The sequence below is a fragment of the Panicum virgatum genome, chromosome 2K, assembly GCF_016808335.1.
Source record: "Panicum virgatum strain AP13 chromosome 2K, P.virgatum_v5, whole genome shotgun sequence".
In the NCBI taxonomy this organism is placed as follows: domain Eukaryota; kingdom Viridiplantae; phylum Streptophyta; class Magnoliopsida; order Poales; family Poaceae; genus Panicum; species Panicum virgatum.
Genome location: NC_053137.1, coordinates 60,034,422 through 60,056,190, shown reverse-complemented (window position 1 = coordinate 60,056,190; position 21,769 = coordinate 60,034,422). Strand labels below are relative to the sequence as shown.

General features: G+C 48.8%; 1 long non-coding RNA gene across 2 annotated transcripts; it reads left to right on the top strand.

The window, feature by feature from the left end:
* Nucleotides 1-16,371: 16,371 nt before the first annotated feature.
* LOC120691027 lies at nt 16,372-18,788 on the top strand. Of its 2 annotated transcripts, none has more exons than XR_005682076.1 (2): nt 16,372-16,885; nt 18,376-18,788. It is a non-coding gene; the product is annotated as an uncharacterized LOC120691027 (long non-coding RNA). The 2 variants fall into 2 exon arrangements; XR_005682075.1 differs by having other exon boundaries at nt 17,543-18,788.
* Nucleotides 18,789-21,769: the final 2,981 nt, after the last annotated feature.

The following is a 21,769-nucleotide window of genomic DNA, read 5'->3' as shown; positions in this document are numbered from 1 at the left end:
CGCCGGGATGGATTCAGTGCTCAGGAGGGTTAGGGTTCGCTGCCGTCGCCGGGGGGGGGGGGGGAGGAGAGACAGAGGGGAGAGAGTCAGAGCGCGCGAGAGAAGGGAGACGGCTGCCAGCGTCTTTACTCGCAAGCTATCGGTGCCTTGACCTGGCGGTCCGGACCCAACCAGTGATGATGTTGCGTGTTCCTCGTCTCAGATGTTGATGCAAGAGGCAATACAGTAACACACGGGTTTATCCTGGTTCCGGCCGTGGGGCCGTACGTCCAGCAAAGGGGTGTGCGAGAGCACTGTACTATCTCGCACCGGGGGTGCCTGTAGTAGGGGGTACAGGCGAGGCGAGAGAGGGAGGGAAGCTCCCAAGTCTCTACTAGAGAAGGAGTTGATTGAGGCGAGTGCCAATATCGGGGTTCAGAGGAGCGTGTGTGCTCTGCTAGTAGTGCGAAGCGTTGTGTCCTACCAAATGGGCCGACCCCCTTAAGGGAACGCCCACCTCCTCCTTTTATAGACACAAGGAGGGACGGTGTACATGCACAGGGGGTCATGAAAGTCGTCGTCTTTTCCCCGAATCGCGGGGGTGCAGTGGTCGAGCACTGTGGGAAGTACACTATGGGGTATGGCGCCGGGCGTGGCAGTCGTCCTGGGCATCGTCCTTGGTCTTGCGGAGATCACGCCGGCGTCCTGGCGGCTCCAGCAGGCGGCATGGCGGAGTTCCGAGGGTCCTGCAAGCCAGGGTCTTGTCCCGGTCAAGGCCGGAGTCGCTTCCGAGAGTCGTGCCCATGCCGTTCGGGGGTTCCGCGAAAGGGAAAGTACGAAGGAGGCAGGGAGAGTTGGCAGCATAGTAGCTAGAGCAGTGCCGAGCACGTCTTGCACTGCGTCGCAGGTTCCCACAGTGTCGTCACAGCATCCGGAATGGTAGAGCAGGGATCGGAGTTGGCGGACAAGACTCCGGTCACAGCCACTGTGGGGGATGGCGGCCTGGTACCGTTAGACCCGGGCGCTGTGGAGGAGTGGTTGGCATTTAATGCCTTTGCATGGCGGGCGGGTGAGTGGAAGGACCGTTTGTCCTTTCTGTTGAGGGGTGGCTTTGCCCGGCGTTAGAAGAGCATGCCTCAACCACTCGCACTTAATACGGGTGGGTGAGAGAGCTTCAAGCGGAAGGCTTGTGCCTGCGCCCGCGTCCGCGTGACACATGGCGGCTCCGGACCCCTCCCGAGCAGCTGGCTGAGCCGAGAGCTCACAGGGGTCTGGATAGGCACGTGGGAGTCCCGGACCCATATGCGGGGGTCCGGGTCCTCGACCACAGGTGCTGAGCATTTCCATCTCTGGGACACGTGGTGACACCGGACCCATCCTCGAGCGGGAAGCGGGTCCGGGACCGGGACCGTTGGTCCGGTGAGATGGAGTCGGACCCCAGGGGTCCGGCTGCTCAGCTCCTTAGGGCGTAGACGATCCGCTTTCTCGAGGGCAAGCTCGCTACCCTCGAGGAGGCGGAGGCGTGGGGCGCGGTCGATGGCTTCAGCGGGGAGCCCTCGAGCGAGGCGGAGATCACCCCGCGGGTCCGAGGGGGGTGCGGACGGGTCGTACTGCGTACGTGGGCCGCGTGCTGGGCTTCTTTGAGTCCTTTCCTTTCTTCCAGATTAGAAGGGGGCTGCGGGCATTTGTGGGCCCGGTTGCCCAGCATGCGTTCGTTTTAGGGCAATTTTAGTCCCCTGATTAGGGTGCCCCTAATCATGGTACCCGACACAAGCGGATGGGCAAATGCATCCACCCATGGGCGTCCTACCGTATGCATACGCCTGCGGGTGGGCCCTGTGCCGAGGGATACATAGAAAATGGTGTGGCTCGGTGAAACTTGGAATTGTAATGGCATGTTTCGGATTAGGCGAATTGTAATGGCATATTTCCAAACTTCAGAAATTGTAATGGCACCAATAAAAAAAACTTTATTGCAAAAGCGCCCTGCGGGGTGTTTTTCATAAAAATGATAGGATTTTGAAATTTTCTCTTCTTTGTATAAAAATAAACACTAATTGGAGGGTTTAAATGGAAAATATCTGAATGTGGGCAAGGACAAGATAGTTGTAATTGCAATTCTTATGAAATTGGAGGATTTTTTTAGAAAATGTTCAAAACATGGGCTGCACGACACGTGTTCTCTTTTAACTGTGGAATGCGGCGGTGAAGCAAAGGGGTGTAGGTTTTAATCATTCTGATTTCTTGCAGCATCGGATCCTCTAATTTAAGGTAGGAAAAAGAAGTTGCATCATTTGAGCTTATCATGTTGTCGGTGTTCCGAATCACCGGCTAGTAAATTTGTATGCGCGTCATAGGATCGGATGGTAATACAAGGATAAGACACAAAAATTATACTGGTTCGGGCGGAATGTCCCTACGTCTAGTTCGAACTCTTGTGCTCTTGTATTCAAGTTTGCAATAGGGGTTACAAACAGACAAGAGAGGGAGTGAGGGTCCCAAGTCTCTAGGTTGTGTGTGGGTATGCTTGTGTGTAGTGGATCCGTCCCCCCTGCGTATCGCCTACCCCCCCTCCCCCACTCTTTTCTCTATTTCTATCTCTACTACTAAAAAGAGACTAAAGATCACCTTTTTTTTCCTTCATCATCCCCCGTGCTAGGGGTGGGCACAATTAACCGGAGACCGAACCGAAATACCCGAGACCGAAATCGAACTACCCGAAACCGAAATATTTCGGTCACTATTCGGTCTCAGGTTTTTACTAACCGAAATAAACTCGGTCATTTCGGTTTTGGGCCTCGCGTAATCAAATTACCCGAAATAACCGAATTAGGCCCAGCAAATATTTCATAGACTAACTCCAACCGGCCCAACAAAGCCCACGAACAACTAAACCCTAAATCACTACTAGTCCCATGATTCCTTCCCATCAGACTCGATTTTTTTATTTTTATATTATTTTTATTTTGATTTATCAAAAATATATAACAATTTTTTTTTGCAAAATTGTCACCCTGCCGCCGGTTCGTTTGGCGGTAAGGAGATACCGCCGGATGAACCGGCGGTATGCGCTCTGGGCCACCGCCTGACAGCATTTCGCTGGTTCAACTGGCGGTAGGAGGCCAGGCCTATGGGCCTTAGTGGGCCGGGAACCTACCGCCAGTTGAAACAGCGGTAGCTGGCGCTTACCGCCGGCTCATCTAGCGGTAAGTACCTACCGCCAGACCAACCGGCGGTAAGACCCCCCCACTTAATCCCCGCCCGGCTCCTCAAGCGCCGCCGCCCGCCAAGTGCCGCGGCCCGTCCGCTCCGCCGCCCGCGTCGCGGCTGGTGAGGGCCGCCCCCCGGCCGCAGCGCGGCGGCCTGCGCCCGGCCCCCGCGCGCCGAGGTTTGGCCGGCCGGTGCTCCCCCGACCGCGCGCTCGCTACCTTGGGTCGCGCGCCTACTCGTGTCAGGTATATTTTAAAATTTAGTTTTATTAATAACAATTGGTAGATTAGTATTAGAAATATTAGTGATTTAGATATAGTTTTAGGTGTAGAAATAGTTTTAATAAATATTAGTGATTTACATATAATTGTTTTTAATATAAAATCATAGAACATGAAATTGAAAATATTAGTTTACATACGAATATAATTTCATATATAAATATTAATGAGTTCAAACAGACATATTAGTCTCATAAAAATATTATTAATTGATATTATATTACATAGAAAACCTACGAATATATGTCAGTGATAGAAATTGTAGAGAAACAATTAAGATAGATGTAAAAATAGCAGAAATATTTATTAGCCTTGATTAAATTATTGTCGTAAATATTGGCAGGCATGTCAGATGATCTGTATTTTCAAGTGTTCTATGGGTCAGGAGAAGTTAGATATGGTCCTGAAGGGGTAGATTTGTCAGAGTTTAGCTCGATCACAAAAAAGTACCCCGAGCTAGAGAGAGGACTTGGATTTCAATATCCAATTGGCTATTTAAAGCTTTCGGCCTTAGTCGAGATGAACATGAGATCTCTGTCATGGCAGTGGTCAGTCGAAGGGAACCAATATTTTGGGAGCTATTGCCGCTTGAAGGGACGCAAAACTGGAGGAACTATGTCAATATAAGTAGTAGCCGAGGCTTACCGCTTATGTTGTTTGTTCAAGCATTCGAGAAGATTAGTTTTAGAACTGAAGCGGGTGGGGATCATGAAGGGCAGGGAGATATAATATCGGAAGAAACCGAGACGATGCATGAACCTCATGAAGAAGGTGGTGAACTCGAGATTTTAGAAGATGATAGACATGCTGCACACGAACCTCGTCAAGCAACTGGTCAGGCTGATGAAGGGGAAAACATTCTAGAGATAGTTGAAGAGTTTTAGAGGGAGGGTGAACAACAGCACAATGCAATGAATGATGACTCCTCGGATGATGATGATGATGATGACGATGATTATCATGTCCCACACAACTGGTCCGAGTATGATTTTTCAAAATTAAGTGTAAATGAAGGTGAAGCGGTCCCTTGGGAGTACAGGCAAAATGAGGTATGCATCGGTTCGGTGTATGCCAACAGTGACAATATGAAGGAAGCTATAAAACGTTTTTCGACTCTCTTTGCAAAGACAGTTCTAAGTTGTCAAGAGCAGTCCGTGAACATATGACGTGCGTTGTGTGAGAAGCGAATGTCCTTTCAGGGTGTACGCTTCTATGGGCAAGTGGCAGGATTTCTGGGAGGTCAAAAAAATTGTGGAGCACACATGCCTGCTTGAGCAATTAGAACCACAACACCGCAACCTCAGTGCAGGTTTCGTAGCTAACTACATGTACCCTTTGATCGTGGACAATCCTAGTTATGAACCTAAGTCAATTATTTGTGCTATTGAGGAGGAGTTTAAATATAAAATTAGCTACAACAAAGCTTACAGAGCGAAACAGAAAGCGCTGCAGATGAGGTGGGGGACGTATGAAGCTTCGTATCACAATATGCCGGCATTTCTGCACACCATATGTCTTAGAAATCCTGGTAGCTACTACGACTTGAAAACGTATACATGTGCCCAGAAGCTTGGAAAGCAGGTACTCCAACGGTCATTCTTGGCCTTGGGCGCTTGCATTGAGGCGTTTCCGCACTACCGGCCAGTCATTTGTATAGATGGGACATTTTTGATAGGAAGGTATAAAGGCACAATCCTCACAGCTGTTGCAGCTGATGGTAACAGACAATTGTTGCCTTTGGCAATTGCCTTTGTAGAGAAAGAATCAGGGGATACTTGGTATTGGTTTTTGTAGAGGGTGAAGCAAATGATTGTCAAAGATGTAGAGAACGTGTATTTGATTCATGATCGGCACAAGGGTATATTACAAGCAATCAATGACATACAGAATGGTTCTACTGAGCGTTGTAGGACTGCACTTTGGCCGGACCTAAAGAGTAGGTGGTGCATGAGGCATATGGGGGGCAAACTTTCATAGACAGTTCAAGAACAAAACCCTTATGAAGCTGTTCAAGCGGTTATGCAGCCAGAATCAGGAAAGGAAATTCAACTTCCTATGGAAAAAATTTGATGAGCTAACAAAAAAGCAAACGGCCGAGCTAGCGAAGAGATCTGTCAATACAGAGGAGGACCAGGTCTCACTTGAAAACGTGGGCTTGGACGGTCCGAATGTCAGGCGCAAAAGGAGAAGGGCAATTAAGACATTCTCGGAGTGGATTGAGCACGAACCAAAAGAGAAATGGGCTTTACTATTTGATGAAGGAGGTGCTAGGTAAGGTTTCATGACTATGAACCTAGCCGAGGTATACAATTGGGTGCTGCGTGGTGTAAGATCATTGCCACTGGTTGGGATCATGGAGTTCTTCTTGTATCGCACTTGCGAGTACTTTAGAGACCGTTACGCTGTGGCACAGAAGGATATGGTCGATAATCGCAAAGTTTACGGATACAAGGTTACGGAGTATATGGAGGCAGCTTTCAACAAGGCCTATTTACATCGGGTGACTCCACTTGACTCTATGGAACGTCGGTACGGGGTGATGTGTAGGGACAAAGCCCGAATGGGGGGCCGGCGTGAGAAGCATGTGCAGGAGTGTGTTCTCCGTCCCGATGCTTGTATTTGCTCATGTCATAAGCCAAAGCTGCTGCACCTGCCGTGCACACATGTCATTGCTGCCTGTTTTGAAGCTGGTAGACTACAGCCTCGTATGTATGTCTCAAATTACTTCATGAAGGAAACTATTTGGATGACTTGGAGGCACGAGATTTATGGGTTCCGCATCCTGGGAGACTTCATAACTGATCCTGAACACAATGCAACTTACATTCCAGATCCAGATCCAGAAATATTTCAAGGGGTGGGCCGACGCAAGAAGAAACGCATTAGAAATAACATGGATCGATCGGAGGCTGGTCGAGACGTCCGCCTCTGCTCGAAGTGCCATGAGACAGGTCATACATACAAGTATTGTACGGCATTGAGTTATGGTGGCTGCACAGATGGAACGGGCCCATCAGAAGCTGCTCCAAATCCGGCAACGCAGGCAACGGGTCGTCGTGGCTGCCGTCCGAACAACGATGGCCTTGTGTGATCGATGATGATTGTCATCTGTGTCATTCGCTATTGAATCATGTTTAATGTTAAATTATGTAATATTAAGAACTAATATCTCATAAACTGATTTCGTCTTGGTGTACGAATATTTGTTGTAATGTGTGGTGCAAACATATGTTCAACTTTATTTCTGTAATTGGAAATTGAAGTTATATGATATGTAATTTGTTGTGCATCATTTATTAGTTTATTACGTTACGCTTCATTTAGTATTTTATTAAGTATTTGTTGTATTACTTAATGTTATTATGCTTAATATTGTTATTTATGTTCTGAAAGTTTTTCTAATAAATCCTATTATACAGGTATGGCGCACGAGGAAGGAGCCACCACTGAGTTGCTCAATGCTCTCGTCGACAAGCGCCACCGGTCATACATGTCTGCGGTCCGTGGCATAAGCTTAGTGACGTTTCGGGCTCGTGTGCCCATGTCGACGATGCCGATACACCGTCGCTGGGTTCCTAGGTACGGGTTACATTTGTCACATATTTTAATTGTTTCAGTAACCGTTTGTTCTAACTTGATATTTCATTTTCGCAATGCAGGCTACGCGCTTCAGGTCTTCTCCCGATTGCGCGACTTGTGGAGGGAGATATGGCCGACCCTGCACGTCGACCTAGGGACAGGGCTCCACAGTTTCAGTTCGACATGTCTCTCCTAGCGGCACTTCTCGACCGTTGGCGTCCGGAGACGCACACGTTTCACCTCCCAGTCGGTGAGATGACCCCTACTCTTCAGGACATGGCAATGCTTCTAGGCTTGCCGTGTGCTGGACGAGCCGTGGGTGCAGAGGACGTGGGACTTTCGTGGCGCGACAACCTTTTGGATCGGTTCGCCGGGGTTTAGCGCAACGAGCTAGCGTTGCCGTACCAGCCCTTGCCTTCGAACCACGGACACGGACCGACAAAGAGGTGGCTCCTACATTTCAGTTTGAGTACATAAATGTTGAATCTTTCCGTACTTATATTCCTATGTATTTGCATTGACGACTCGTACCATTTTGAAGGCGGACTACATGAGGGAAGATGCAGACGACTTTATGGTTGCCAGGCACTTGGAGGCCTACTTACTGTGGCTGTTCGGCTGGGTCTTGTTCTACAGCTCCCAGGGTGACTCGTGCCTCAAACAGCTCATTCCTTTGGCGAGGTCGGTAGCTGATGCTCCACTTCACGAGGAACCACAGTTCAGCTGGGGTTCTGCCATTTTGGCTGCAACTTACAGGGGTCTTTGCACGGGCGTGACGAAGGTCTCAGCAGAGGAGCCCATTTTTGTTGGGTGTCCCCTACTGTTACAGCTTTGGTCGTACGAGCGCTTCCCTGTCGGTAGGCCAGAGATGGACTTCGAGCCGTACGTCCAGCTGTCCGCAGACCACGACAATGTCGACAGACCTACGATGGGTTCGTTGTGGTGCCTCAGGAGGGTACGTTATATTGTTTGTTTTACTTATTGTTACATGCCTTCACAAACTGTACGATTTAGCGGTTAATATTTTTTTTCTTTATATAGCCTTCTTGGGTTGGCGTGTAGACGAGGAAGTCGTACCACGACTTCGTGGGACAGTTTGACGCTCTTGTGGACACGGACGTGAGGTGGACTCTGTACACTGCAGCCGACATTTACGCCCGGGCACCGAGCGGTCTTTCTTCCATATGCCTGCGAGACCACGAGTACTGGATGACGAGGAAGCCGATCCTTTACGACATCCACGTCGAGGAGTACCACGTGAACCGGGTCATGAGACAGTTCAGTCTCTACTAGCAGACCCCGGTCCCGATTATGCACTCAGTGGAGGCCAACGTCCACAGGTACCGAATAAATAGTTCTGTTAATAATTCATCTTTTTTTATAACCTACCATTTAGCATTGAATCGCTCAAGCTTTGTATTATAGGTGGACACGTCAGGGCCAGCCACCAGGCTCGCGGTGGGCCGACAAGGTCTGTCCTTACGTCAACTCTTGGGCCGCGGCCCTCGACGACGTCGTTTTCGAGGATTGGCCGCACAGCGACGAGGCGTTCGCGGACTACCTACGGTGGTACCTGCTGAGGACGCGCACACATGTCGTGCACGTTCCACCAGATGCTCGGATCGAGGCCGCAAGGGTGTCCGAGACGTACCCCGTAGTTCGAGACCAAAACTTTGCCATAGCGGTACGTTTCTCTGATTGATTTTGCATTCTACAAAACTGATTGCATATGATGTTACTACTTTCTCGGTTCAGTACGATGTCATACGAGCGATTGAGTCCGAGGCTTTGTCGAGCATGGGCCAGTACCATGACATGACACCCGCGCAGCACTAGAGCACGCTGCAGAAGATCGTCGACATGTGCAAGCGGTTTCGGCGAGCCGTGACCTGTCGTGAGGACAACACCTTCCTCCCACCTCGCAGTTCGGGGCCGGTGCCTGTGCCCGGTCCATTGTCACGACGGTCTGCACCTGCGGCACAGTCAGGTCCACCGCCACCGCCACCCGTCACGATGGAGACACCTTCGGGTTCTGCAGTTCGGCCCACGTACGTGCCGCGGCCGGCACATTTGTACTCGGCAGGTAAATCATACTCTAACCTCGTGTCACTTACAATACCGTATCATGTAAAACTTTATCCATTAAAACTTTATTCATTAACTAGTACTTCTCATTCGTGTAGTGCCCGGCTCGTCGTTGTTTCCTCCGATAGATCCGTACGGCGCCGGATCTTCGTCTCTTCGTCATCCAATACACGATTTAGGTACGTCTAAGACGAGTTGTTAATTTGCAATAACAAGTACATACTTAATTGAACATTGATGGATGGAGATTTGTGAATCAGAGTACCGGCAGGTGGGAGGGACAGACGACGATGAGGAGATTCAGGACGTGGACGACCTCGCGCAGATGAAGTGGGTGAACACGTTCTTCTCTACTGCACCGACGTAGGAGGTCGTCGGCACTTCACAGCTGGGGGGCGCCCCACTCGCGATGCAGGACTACAGTCAGTTGGAGCAGACGCCTGTTCCTGAGCAGGGTCGTCGATCCACTCGCGAGACCATCCCGCCGGATCCACTGACGTACTCCCAGCACCACACTAGGGCGGCCCAGGCTGCAGAGCGATGTGGCAGGAGGAGAGGGGGCAAGCGCGGACGCATCTAGTGTATAGGTTGTAGCTTGTTAATTACTTTGTTCCGTTATACTATGTTATGTAGGCCTGTGCAGACTATGATGGGATGTGTCCGTTACGTACCATTATGATGAGTAGGCCGGTGCAGTGTTTCGGGCGATGGTATGTGTCTGTGCAGTGACATTAGGACGATTAGGCCGGTGTCGTGCAGTGTTTGGGGCGATGGGATGTATCGGGGCTGTGCAATAATCACGAGTAGGTCGATACAATGACAGTACGACGATTAGGTTCGTGCGATAGTACGCTCGATGTGATATCAGTGAGCGCTGTGGAGCGTGGAAGTGCTGAAGTCATGAGCAGTGAGACGTCGTGTCGTTGTTTAAAGTGGGAGGAGTGAGCGGTGTTGAGCGTGCGAGGGTAGAAGTCAGGAGCAACGAGAGGTCGTGTCCGTGTTTAAAGTGGTAGCAGAGAGCTCTGTGGAGCGTGCGAGTACTGAAGGTAGGAGCAGTGAGAGGTCCTGTTGTTGTTTAAAGTGGAATGAGTGCGCGCTGTGGAGTGCAACGAGAGGTCGTGTCCGTGTTTAGATGCTCTGCATGCACAGAGATGCATCGAGTACTCAGTTCGAGAATTGAATCTAGCCTTTTCAGTGTTCGGTCAGCTAGCCTGTTCACTGTGTTGTCATGTAGGCTTTTCAGGTGTATTTACACTCCACACTCCGGGTATCAGACCATTGTGCGCCTATAAATACTCCAAAGTTTGTGAACTCCCAGCAGCACTCAAACACCAAAGTTCATTGTATACCCAATGTCTGGAGGTGGGTATAGGGGGAAGAATTACTACGGTTTTGGGAAAGGAAAAGGGGGAAGAAAGGGAGACCCCATAATATGGGAGGGGCCTCTTGGACCTGATTCCTTTCCGGAACTAGTGTTTGAGTTTCCGCCACAGCACAAGAGTGAATTTACCAATGAAACTCCTCTTCGACAATACGATAACCGTAGAGAATCGTGGCCAAAATGCAGACATGATGAGGACTGCTTAGTGCAGATGTGCACCGACGGGATGGATGGCGGTCGGCGTTTCTTCAAATGCCCACACGCATGGGTAATACTCGGTTGTTTTATTTCTTTATCTTCATTGAGACACCTTACATGAAATTTGTTTTGTAGTCTACAGATGCTCCAGAAAACTATGGTTTTATCAGGTGGGTCGATCCTGCACTAATTGATTCAGTTCAAGAGTTCATCGAGTACCTCCAGATAAAGATCTTTGATCTGGAATGCAAGGTGAACCATTACGAGGAAGTGAGCGAGGGTAACAAAGACGACGAAGATGATGATACCAGCAATGCTGCCGCTTCACAGGATGAACCATGCACTATTCTTTACTGCAACTGCCCTTGTCACAAGAAGAAGGGCCCTGCCCCTCCGGCACCATCGCCTGCAGCACCTGCAATGGGTGGATACTGCGGAGAAGGCTCAACGCAGTTTTCTACGTGAGAGTATGGCTATTAGGACTACCTAGTGCTAGTGACATGCTGCATCGTTGTGTTTGTTGTGTTTTTTTAAATTATCTAAGGCATGTTAGCTTAGTTCAGAATCTATTTACCGTAGTTGCAACGGGTTCTGCCATGCCACTGCATGTCTGATGTGTGTTTCATTAATGTTGTATTATGACGTAATTCCTATGGTTTACATTGTGTAATGCAGTTTTTAGTTCTTAATTCTTACCGTTATATTTGATATGTGGTTCACAGTATTCTAGTCTCCTGAAAAGGTCCGAAAATATTAAAGGCAAGTTCGAAGATTCACTAGATTCCCGGCTAGAACTGTAAATTAATGCTACAAGTTACAACACACAGATTCAAGGTCTCAACAGAAAACATAAACAACTAACTGCATTAGCATGTGCACGCGACAAGTTAATCGGACTTCCCAAGGTTAAATTTCTCGTTTCGCCGAGTTGAGGTTCTGATAAAAACCGAGAAGGGGGAAAACAAATGATAGACGCTCGGGAAGAAGGGGTATGTATGGCGCCCAGCTCGTCGCCACAAATCAAGGCGCCGAGCTCGGCGCCACAAATCTAGGCGCCGAGCTCGGCGCCACAAATGAGTACTTGTAGTAGAAAGTACACAATGCAGATTAATTAGACATTGAAATTACAAAAACAATTGCACTGGCATGTACATGGAACACGCTAACGTCGTGTTCCATCTAGACCTAACATGCCTTAGGGAATATGAAATTCAAACATTAAATGATAGTCATCTACTGAGTGCACCGAGGATACTTCCCCTTCCTAATAGCCTCGGGCCCCGCCTCCTTCGCACGGCGGGCCCTCTCTCGCTTTCTCTCCCTATCAGCTTCACGCTCCTCCGCCTGCCGACGTTTCACATCTGCGAACCTCTTCTAGATCTCTTCTTTGTCTTTGTTGGGCTTCTCCTCCATTTTTTCCTCTTGCAGCATTCGCTGCCACCTTTCCGCAGCCCATCTTGCTTCGCGCTCAATGTGTTCCTTAGCTTCGGTCGATTGCTCCGTGTCCAGCCACTGTATGAAATCACAAAGAGGTGGTGGACTCTATTTCCAAGCCGAGTTAGATTTAATTTACTGAACTCCGAAGGCGCAAACTAGATAGTGCGAGGTGATACCTTCGCTTTGTCCTTGCCGTAGCGCTTTGGCGGATCGTACTCGTAGTTCTCACTAATGAAGAACCTCCTGCCGAAGTTATCGCCCAAAACTTTGGACTCCATCAGCTTGCACAATGAACCGCAGAAGCACATTGGAACATGCACTCCTTGAGGCAAATGTTCTCTAATCTTGTTCCACGGAATGTAGGTAAAACCTGAGAAAGACATGGTGGTAGTGCCGGGATGTCTAGTGACTTCGCAGGAGATTGGGCGATGTCCTATTTATAGATGGAGCGATTTGGTCTATAGGCATGGTTCACGCATGTCTATCGCCGTTTCAAACGGCGGTAAGTTCTCCCACATTTTTAATTATAGTGGGGGTGCAGAAGAATCCGATGCAAGATGACAGGACATCGAAATCGTAATTGGAACTCATGAATATGTCTCATAAAAATATATTTTCACGTTCTATTAGAGTTAAATCTAATTTGTATTAGTTTTTAAAAAAGTATTTCCACATTCATCGAAATCGTAATTGGAACTCATGAATATGTCTCATAACCTCCGCTATCTCTATTGTTTTCTGAAATATCTCTAAATGTAAAGAAAATAATTACAGTACAGAGAGCCTATAAAATAATTAAATAATTAATTACAGCAAAGAGAGCGTATAAAATAATTAAAAAAATTTGGGATTACCTACCGCCGTTTGAAACGGCGATAGGTCACTACGAGTCTACAGTCCGTCTACAGCCGGCTATAGCCGCGCTATAGGCCGACGGTAGCACTTACCGCCAGTTCATCCGGCGGTAGGTAGCTACCGCCGGATGAACCGGCGGTATGTTGGATGGGCCGTGGACCAACGATCTTACCGCCGGTTCATCCGGCGGTACCTTCCTTCCGCCGGATGAATTGGCGGCTGGATGACATATTTGCAAAAAAAATATAACGACATATATTTTTGACAAATCGAAAAAAATAATATAAAATTAAAAAAAATCCATCAGACTCCCACCCATCCACCCACGCCGCCACACACCAAGCACGCATGCACCAGGCAAAGCACCCTCTCTTTTCTCTCTCCCTCTCTCTCCACCAGCAGGCTGCGCCGCCCATCCGGTGGCTGGCTGGTTGCTCCTCCTCGCCTGTACTCGCAGCGAATCAGTGACCACGGGCCCCCCGTGAGGCGAGCGCCGGATGCTCCTCCGTCCTCCCGCGTTGCTCTACAGGTGAGCGCGACTGCCACTGCACACAGCGCCTCCAAGAGTTGTCATCGGCCTCCTTCCGCAACCCAAGCAGGTGCAATGCCTCGTTGACGACAAGAACTGCTCAGCTCTAGTCCCCGGCCTGCACTACGTCAATTGGATCTGTAGGATATAACTTCATATTTTGATTTTGTGATTCCTGTGTACATCGACTTAATATTGTGTTCTTTCATTTTTTGTGTGTGTTCATGTCCAGACCTCCGGCTGTGATCTGGATCTTGGATTTTGGTTCTACTTTTTGTTCCATGGATAAAACTCATTACAACGTTCGGTTAGTTCGGTCTGCACCGAAAACCGAACCGAACTTACCGAAATCGAAATGCTCGGTCTCAGAAAATTTTAGTAACCGATCGATCCGAACCGATTGGTTCGGTCTGACCGAATGCCCACCCCGACCCCGTGCGACCTACGTTTCGTCCGTCCTCTGGCAGATCTCGATCGTCCGATTGTTGCCCCATGCCATGCGATCTACGCCTTGCACTCCCTCCCCTTCATCTCGACCCGCCTCTCGGCCCCGCGACTCCCACCCCCGCGCCGCTGCGACTCCCCCGGCCGCCTGCCGCGGTGCCGCCGTCCTCCACGCCCGCGCCGTGCGTCTCCCGCCTCTCCAGCGCGTCCTCCCTCCCCTGCGTTCCCCTCCATGCGCGCGGATCGACGAGCCGCTCGCGGAACTGCCGACCTCCACTCGTGCGGATCAACGGGCCGCTGAGCCGCCGCACGCCGCGGTCGGATCTCTGGCTCTCTCCGCCCCCGCATCCTTCCCCTACGACGAGCTGCTGTGCCTGCCTTGCAGAGCCTCAGCTGGCCGGCCGTCGACGCAGCCCATGCACCCATCCCGATCCCGAGCTTTGACCGGCAACCTCCCCACCGCGCTTGACGCCGCGATGCGGCAGACCCGCGGCTCGGCTATAGACCAGGTTCCTCACGATCATGAATCCTTTGCTTTAGTGGTGCCTGAGCACGTTGCCCACCCGTTGTTCGATGAAATGTCACCTCTAGATGTAGTCTGGATGAGGAAGTGCAACATCGATTAGATTCACATGGCTTATTGCAGCAGTTAGCTCAGTGGACTGTCTAGCAGATGCAGTGCAAGCAGGTCTCGTTCATGGCGCCAAACATGTTCGAGGAAGTGCATCAGAGGACTGGATTGGCAAGGAAAAGAAGCCAACTGCAGCGTTCAGTCTCATATCAGTGGTGCTTCACTTCCTATGGAGCTATAAGTTGATTTTGGGGTGCTTGAGGAAACTTATCGCGAAAGGTCCGGCGGCCAGTTGGCTAGCCCGGGCCGGCAGCGTCGCGCTCTCAGCAGGTCCTGAGTTCGATTCTCATCAAAAGCGAATTTTAGGCTGTTGAGAGAAAAAAAAACCCCTTGCTGTGCTCGTCGCAAGACTTGGCCCTCATGGGCCAGGGTTCGGGGGGTTTCTCTACCCGGGTAAGCCGGTTTGGTTTCCTCTTAATGAAAAAACGGTGGGGCTGTTTTCACACCCCCTGGTAGAGTTTTTGAGGAAACTTATCACAAGGACATTGTACAGTACGAGGATTTGTCTTCCCACCTCGACACATACCATAGACAACAATTAGCTTACTTGGTTGATGAGGATATCAAGTCAATTAACCAGTCATTCGTCAGCAACATGCTCACTCGGGAGAACTGCTCTTCTTTCATTTTGGATGCTGGCATCAGTGTGATGGATTTGATGCTGGTTGGAGTGCCTCTTGAGGGGACCAATGCACTAGCTAATGCTGAGCCAGCCATGTTCAAATATTCGATGGAAAGAAAGCATGATGCATGCAAGCTGTTTTGTGAAAGAGTAAAATGCACTGGGGTGCTTAAACTAGTGAGAGTGTGTCAAATAGGTCCACGAACTCCGAAAATGCAGATTCGGCCCCCTAATCTAATTAAGTGCGTCACTGGAGGTCCAAAACCCCTTTGACCGGGTCTGCCCGCCTACGTGATGTGGATCCTTACATGTGGGGCCCATATGTCGGCCTCCTCCCTCTCTCCTCCCTTCTTCTTCCTCCCTCGGCCTGCGCGAGCCCCTGCGCGGCGGCGGGACGGCGGTCATGGCGCGCGGGCCGCGGCGGCCATGGCGTGCGGGTGCGCGGCGCGGTGACCACGGCGGCGAGGCGGAGCTCCGCGCGCGCGGGCCGGCGCTAGCCCCTGCCCCCTGGCGGCGGAGCTCGCGGTGCCCGCTCCTGCCCCCCGGCGGCTTGGCTCCTCGAGCGGGCGGCGGCGGCTCCGGCAACCGAGCTCCGGAATCTGGAGGAGGGCGGCGTTCGCGGAGGACGGCTTGCGCGGATGGCGTTCGCAGAGGGCAGCGGGGAGGGCGGTGCAGACGGGATCCCGCGGGATCCGGCGCTCCTACCTCCTCGGCGCGATCCGGCGGCGCCACCTCCCGCCTTGGCCGGCGCCCCTCCTCGCGGCTCGGCGGCCTGCGGCGGGCGCGCCCCTCGCTGCTCTCACGGCGGGCTGGAGACCGCGCCGTGGAGCGACGACGCCGGCACGCGCACGGCGGCGGCCATGGCTGATGCGGGCGACGGCGCTCCACGACGGCGGCGCGCGGGAGGCCCGGCAGCAGCTCCGGCCTGTCGGCGTGGCGAGGAGCGGCGTGCCAGCGGCACGAGCGGCGGAGGACCGACGTGGCGGGCCACGTAGGCGGTCAGACCCGGTCAAAGGGGTTTTGGACCTCCAGTGACACACTTAATTAGATTAGGGGGCCGAATCTACATTTTCGGAGTTCGTGGACCTACTTGATACACCCTCACTAGTTTAAAGACCTCAGTACATTTTACTCTTTGTGAAATGCCCAATGAGATTATGTGGGGTGACATTCCATCTGACATTGAGACATGACAACCTACTGCAGCTTGTTATGGGTGCGGCGGACCTGAAGGATGAGAAGATAAAGTTGTGTGTGCAGCTTATTGATGATGAGGTACTTAATATTGCTGACTGCTCACCATCAGTCCTATTGATGATTTTGTTTTGGATTACTGCATTCAGTACTCTGCTTTTGCCCACTGGCCGTCAGTCTTGGTGCTGCCCCCACGGACAAGTTACAAGCCCTCCTCACCACCAGTATGCGCTCTGCGCCATGCCCGAGCATGCCATCATGGGTTGCCGTCCCTCACGACCCTTACCCAGCACGTGTATAGGCCAGAGGGCCGCATGACCTGATGACCCAGACGACAAGACCGAATCGCTTTTGGGATCATGGTGCTGCTACTGCCTGCTGATAGCTGATATGCTGTGTTAGGGAAGGGAGAGAGGAGATCGATAGGAATCAAGTAATGGAGAGCTCTGTTGGCTTCTAGGTAATGAATCTAATCATTTTCCTTTCTGTTGAACTCCACTTTGCCCTGGTTTATGTTTGAGTTATGTTACATTATATTAGAAAAAAACCATGAGCAATAATATGCATACAGACGTTAACTTCTGACAGTACATTATGATAACATGTGTGTTTTTCTCTTTTTTTTTCTTTTGCAATAATCATGAAAGCCTATGTTGTTTCACCATTACTCCTTACATGGATCAATATACTGACTAGATTCTGAGACACATTAGTAAACAAAAGGGGAAGTACATGATGCTTAATAATGTAGAATAGGTTAGTGAACCTGGAATGCAACTTCGAGGAGAAAATCTGCTTGGGAGGTTGGCAAGGGATGAACAAGTGTTTTCTACTTCCATGTATAGACATCTCAGATCTGACCTTCTTCTGTTTTGTCCATTTTCTTCTTTCTTGTGGAGTATACTGTGTCATTGCATTTTGTGTTTATCTAAGCTAAACTCGCTGAATAAATTCTTGCAAGGGACACGGAACAAATTTTCTGGTACCCTGCAAATTCATTCTATATTAGCAACTTTCAGCTGAGAATTTGGACTACTTGGAACTTTTTTTGTATTTGATAAGCTCAAACTTAGATACTAATGTGGTCATAAAGGTGTTCGTGTACATGCTTGAGTAGGTTTTGCAGCATTATCAGGATGGGAAAAGACAGTCTCGTGTTATCCAAGGACAACCTCATATATACTCTATGAGAAAGATTGCAGCAGGCACAAAGCATATACTACTATCAGTTTCAGTGGTTGGATACAATATGAACTGAAATCTGGTGTTCTGTGCGGATCTTCTATTTTGAATTCTGAATAAGTTTCAGACTTACAATCGCTGCAATTATTTGGTAGCATTTACCTCTGTTTTTTTTAATGCAAACCAACCTCTTCGTGCAAACTATTGAAACTTCAATCTGAGTCATTGGATCAACATCCAAGGGGTATGGGAGATTGAGTAATTTTACAATCTGGATCCATCCTTGAATTGGGTAATCATATTTTTGCAAATTTCCCCTCCCACCTCTCTGCGCTCCTCCCTTTGGATGTTGATCTGATGGTTCAGATTGAAGTTTTCATAGTTTGCACGAAGAGATTGGTTTGCACCTGATAGGTTCCCGTTTTCTTTTGGTCCTTTAATTTTCAGGAAAATGGCATAACTAAATTATTTTAGAATTAATAGTGTTTTGTGTTTTTTAATAAGAAGCAATATTTTAAATCGCCGGCTAAGAGGTTTAGCGGCAGGGCTGCCGTTACGGCGTTTAGCGGGCTATAGCCGCGACATTTAGCAGGCTATAGCCGGCTTTAGCGGGCTAAATACTATAGCGGCTGTCTTTTCTAGAAGCTATAGCGGTCTATAGCGGAAGCTATAGCCAGCTATTTAAAAACTTGATAAGAAGACACGAGGGCTTCACCTTGGTCAACCAAAAACACATGGATATCAAGGTCACAACTTATGCTTATGCAGGTTCATGAGCCATGAGAGTGGCACCACGTGTACCAAAGCCATTTTACTTCCTTTGATTTTGTTGGTGTATGGGCACTGTGATGGAGCCTTAGGATTGAGTTGGGTAGAAACAAGGCAAGAACTTCTACATAATGGCATAGGTAACTGGTGGGTGAGGTTCGATCACTGGGAAATTGAAGGTCTGTCCTGATATCTTTTCACATGTGATATCTTGTCACATGGAACAGAAGCTAGCTCTACTCGGTCACAATTGTTTATGTTTCTTTGAAGAAAATTAATACTGTGGAGTTTTGATCTGCTGAGACCAAGTTTCTTGTGAAAAAGACCAGGAAATATATTCATCACTGTTAGCCGTATAAATCAGCATCTGTAGGGTCTTGTTTAGTTGAATTGTCTATGTGGGCCTGTGGCTATGCCTATGTCTCAAACTTCACACCTCACGTACTTTATATTGGTATGTGTATTTTAAATACTATTATGTTGATGGTTGCATATCAATAATAATAGATGTGTAAATATTTGTGTTGTCTAAGATCTACGTTACTATTATGAAATATTTTTATCGCCCGGGGCAACGCACGGGCATGGATGTAGTATATACCAAGGGAAGCAAGTTATTGATGATAAAAAGGAAAGAGGTAAAAAAGAATTACAGGAGGGAGAATACATGCGTGGGAGAGGAGAAGTGGGTCCCGTATCTACCATCTACGGAGTATGGTGGGTCCCGCCAGCCTTGACTGATGGCGACAGAAAGATATCCATCTCCCAATCCTTCCACTGTCGTGAAGAGATGGGGCGCGGGATTCGTGTTGCTATTAGCGTCGTCGTCAGCGTGGCGTGGTGTCCTGTCTCGTCAAATGGCAAGTGTCGGGTCTTTTTGACTTGAGGCGAGTTGGAGCAGGTCGCACAGTGTGCTACAGTTCTAGACATGAGCAGGTCTCAATTTGTGTGGCAAGAGCCCTTCCGAGTCGGGCGAGGCGGAGCCAGGGTTAGGCGAGTCCGACCCCTGCGTTTTGGGCCGCTGCTGCGCTCGCCGTGTTGTTGTCCCGAGAAATTGCAGGTGTGGTCGACTGCTGCTCTGCCCTTTCTGGCCGTCCATGCAAGTGTCAGCATATTCATTTTTTAATGCCGTGTTTAGTTCCACGGGCAAAATTTTTTGCATTAGAATTTTGTTAATTTAAAATACTAAATAAAGTCTATTTATAAAACTTTTTGCATAGATGGATTATAAATCGCGAAACGAATATAATAATACTAATTAATCTATAATTAATTAATAATTAGTGAATAATTATTGTAGCATCACTGTTGCAAATTATGGATTAAATAAGCTCATTAGATTCGTCTCGCAATTTACAGTCCATTCATGTAAAAAATTTTATAAATAGACTTCATTTAGTACTCCAGGTATGTGTCGAAATATTCGATGTAATGTTTTTTTGTTTACGAGGTTTGGGATTTACGGGGTGTCATCAACAGGACGTAAATGCCACTGCATGTGCATGCAAGAGAGAGAAGAGGGTAGAGTGCATGCAAGAGAGACACTGCAGCGCTGCATGCCCCTTGGTGTAGTTTCGTGTGTGCGCGGATGATGTTTGCATGTCAGAGCGTCAGCCTCCTTTTCCGGTCCACGGAGCAGACAGAACGCACAAGAGTGGGAACGAGTGAATCCGAGCCTGCACAGTGCCTCTGGTGCAGCGTACTGGCCACTGTGGCGTCGTGCATGATGGGTGAACTTTGCTGTTGATGACGTCGGCCACCAACTCTTGTACCGTCTCCGTCGGTCAGACATCCCGATCGGACGTGGCCATCCCGATCTGATTAACTCGAAATTAGTTGATCAGGGGTCGGGCGAGGCGGACTGGCCCGACGCCCGCGCAGGGGTAGGCAGGGTTCACCTTACCGTTTGCACCGTAGATTTTATTATTTTTATTGTAGCGGTAACTGTTTTTTTGACTTTTGTGTTTTTAAATTTTGAATCGGAAAACACCGGTTACCGCTTCCAGTAAGTGTTACCGCCTAGTAGCAGTATTGGTAAATTTTGACGGTAACCGCCGGTTTACTGGCGGTAAGGTGAACACTAGGGGTCGGACAAAACGGAGGGACTATGCGGAGTCGGGCGATCCGAAGCTGCGCCCACGGACGCGTCCCAAGGGGCCGGGCTGTTAGAGGTTTCGCACCTTTAACCTATGTTTTCGGGTATCCCTAATATTTGATATCCGACACATATTCATTGTAGTGCTAGCTTGCTGGGTAGTATTTTTATGGCACTACGTGCTCTTTGCATAATAGTAAAGATATTTCCAAAAGGATTTCTCATATAATGACTCTCATCATCTATGACTATTCCTTTTTATAGCACTGCGCAAAGAACTCCTCAGAAAAACTGGGGCAAGGTACCTTTGGTTCAGTGTTCAAAGGATTGCTCCCAGGCTCGAAACCAGTACCTGTTCAGAAGCTTGAAGGGATGAAACAAGGAGAGAAGCAATTTCAAACTGAGGTGAGGATCCTAGGGAAAATTCACCATAATAATCTAGATCTTGGCGGATTCTCTTGGATCGCTAGATGCTCATCTCTTCAAGAATGAGATGATATTACACCAGAATGGATTAGAAATCTTCCCATAATACGAAAAGCAGATGTGTACAGCAACGAAATGATGCTATTTTGAGATAGTTTCGGGCATAACGAATTCAAAGTTGATGGAGAATGGAAGCATAAGGTACTTCCCAGTGTGGACGGCAATGAAGGTTAGTGAAGGTGACATTTCTGAAATCTTGGATCAGAGGCTAAATTATGCAAATTTTCAAGTGCTAGATAAAGCATGCAAGGTTGTGTGCCGTTCCATTCAGGACAATGAGTCTCAATGGAGAACGCTGCAACAATTAGTTCAAATCTTGCAGGGCATTCAAGATGTCAGCAACATGTGGAGGGACTTTGACAACAACTAGTGAGGAATGATACAGTAATACCTAATCCTGCAAAATGGCACTCATAGCAGGATGGCACAGTAAATTTCTGAAGTTCAAGCTGGATGAAGCAATACTCAGCAATCAGTATGCTCATTTACCACTATGCAAATACACAAATGTCTTTGTTATTTAAATTTATAGTTTTCCCTTAGTAAAGCATTGCTTATATTCCTCGAAGCAGTCAAAACACTGTGAACCAGAGTGCCAGACTTCACTATTTCATCACAGACAATCAACATGATAACACCGCACAAGTAACTGAAGTAGGCTTAGCTATCAACCGTGGGGCAAAGGTTTTTGATTTGTGGGGATCCTGTTTCAGGCAAGTGTTGCCTTGCATTTCAGTAGCTGTAAACCTTCCGAACCTGTCTTGTTGCAATGCATATGGACAGGCACATATAGTCTCTAAAACCGAAGGAAAA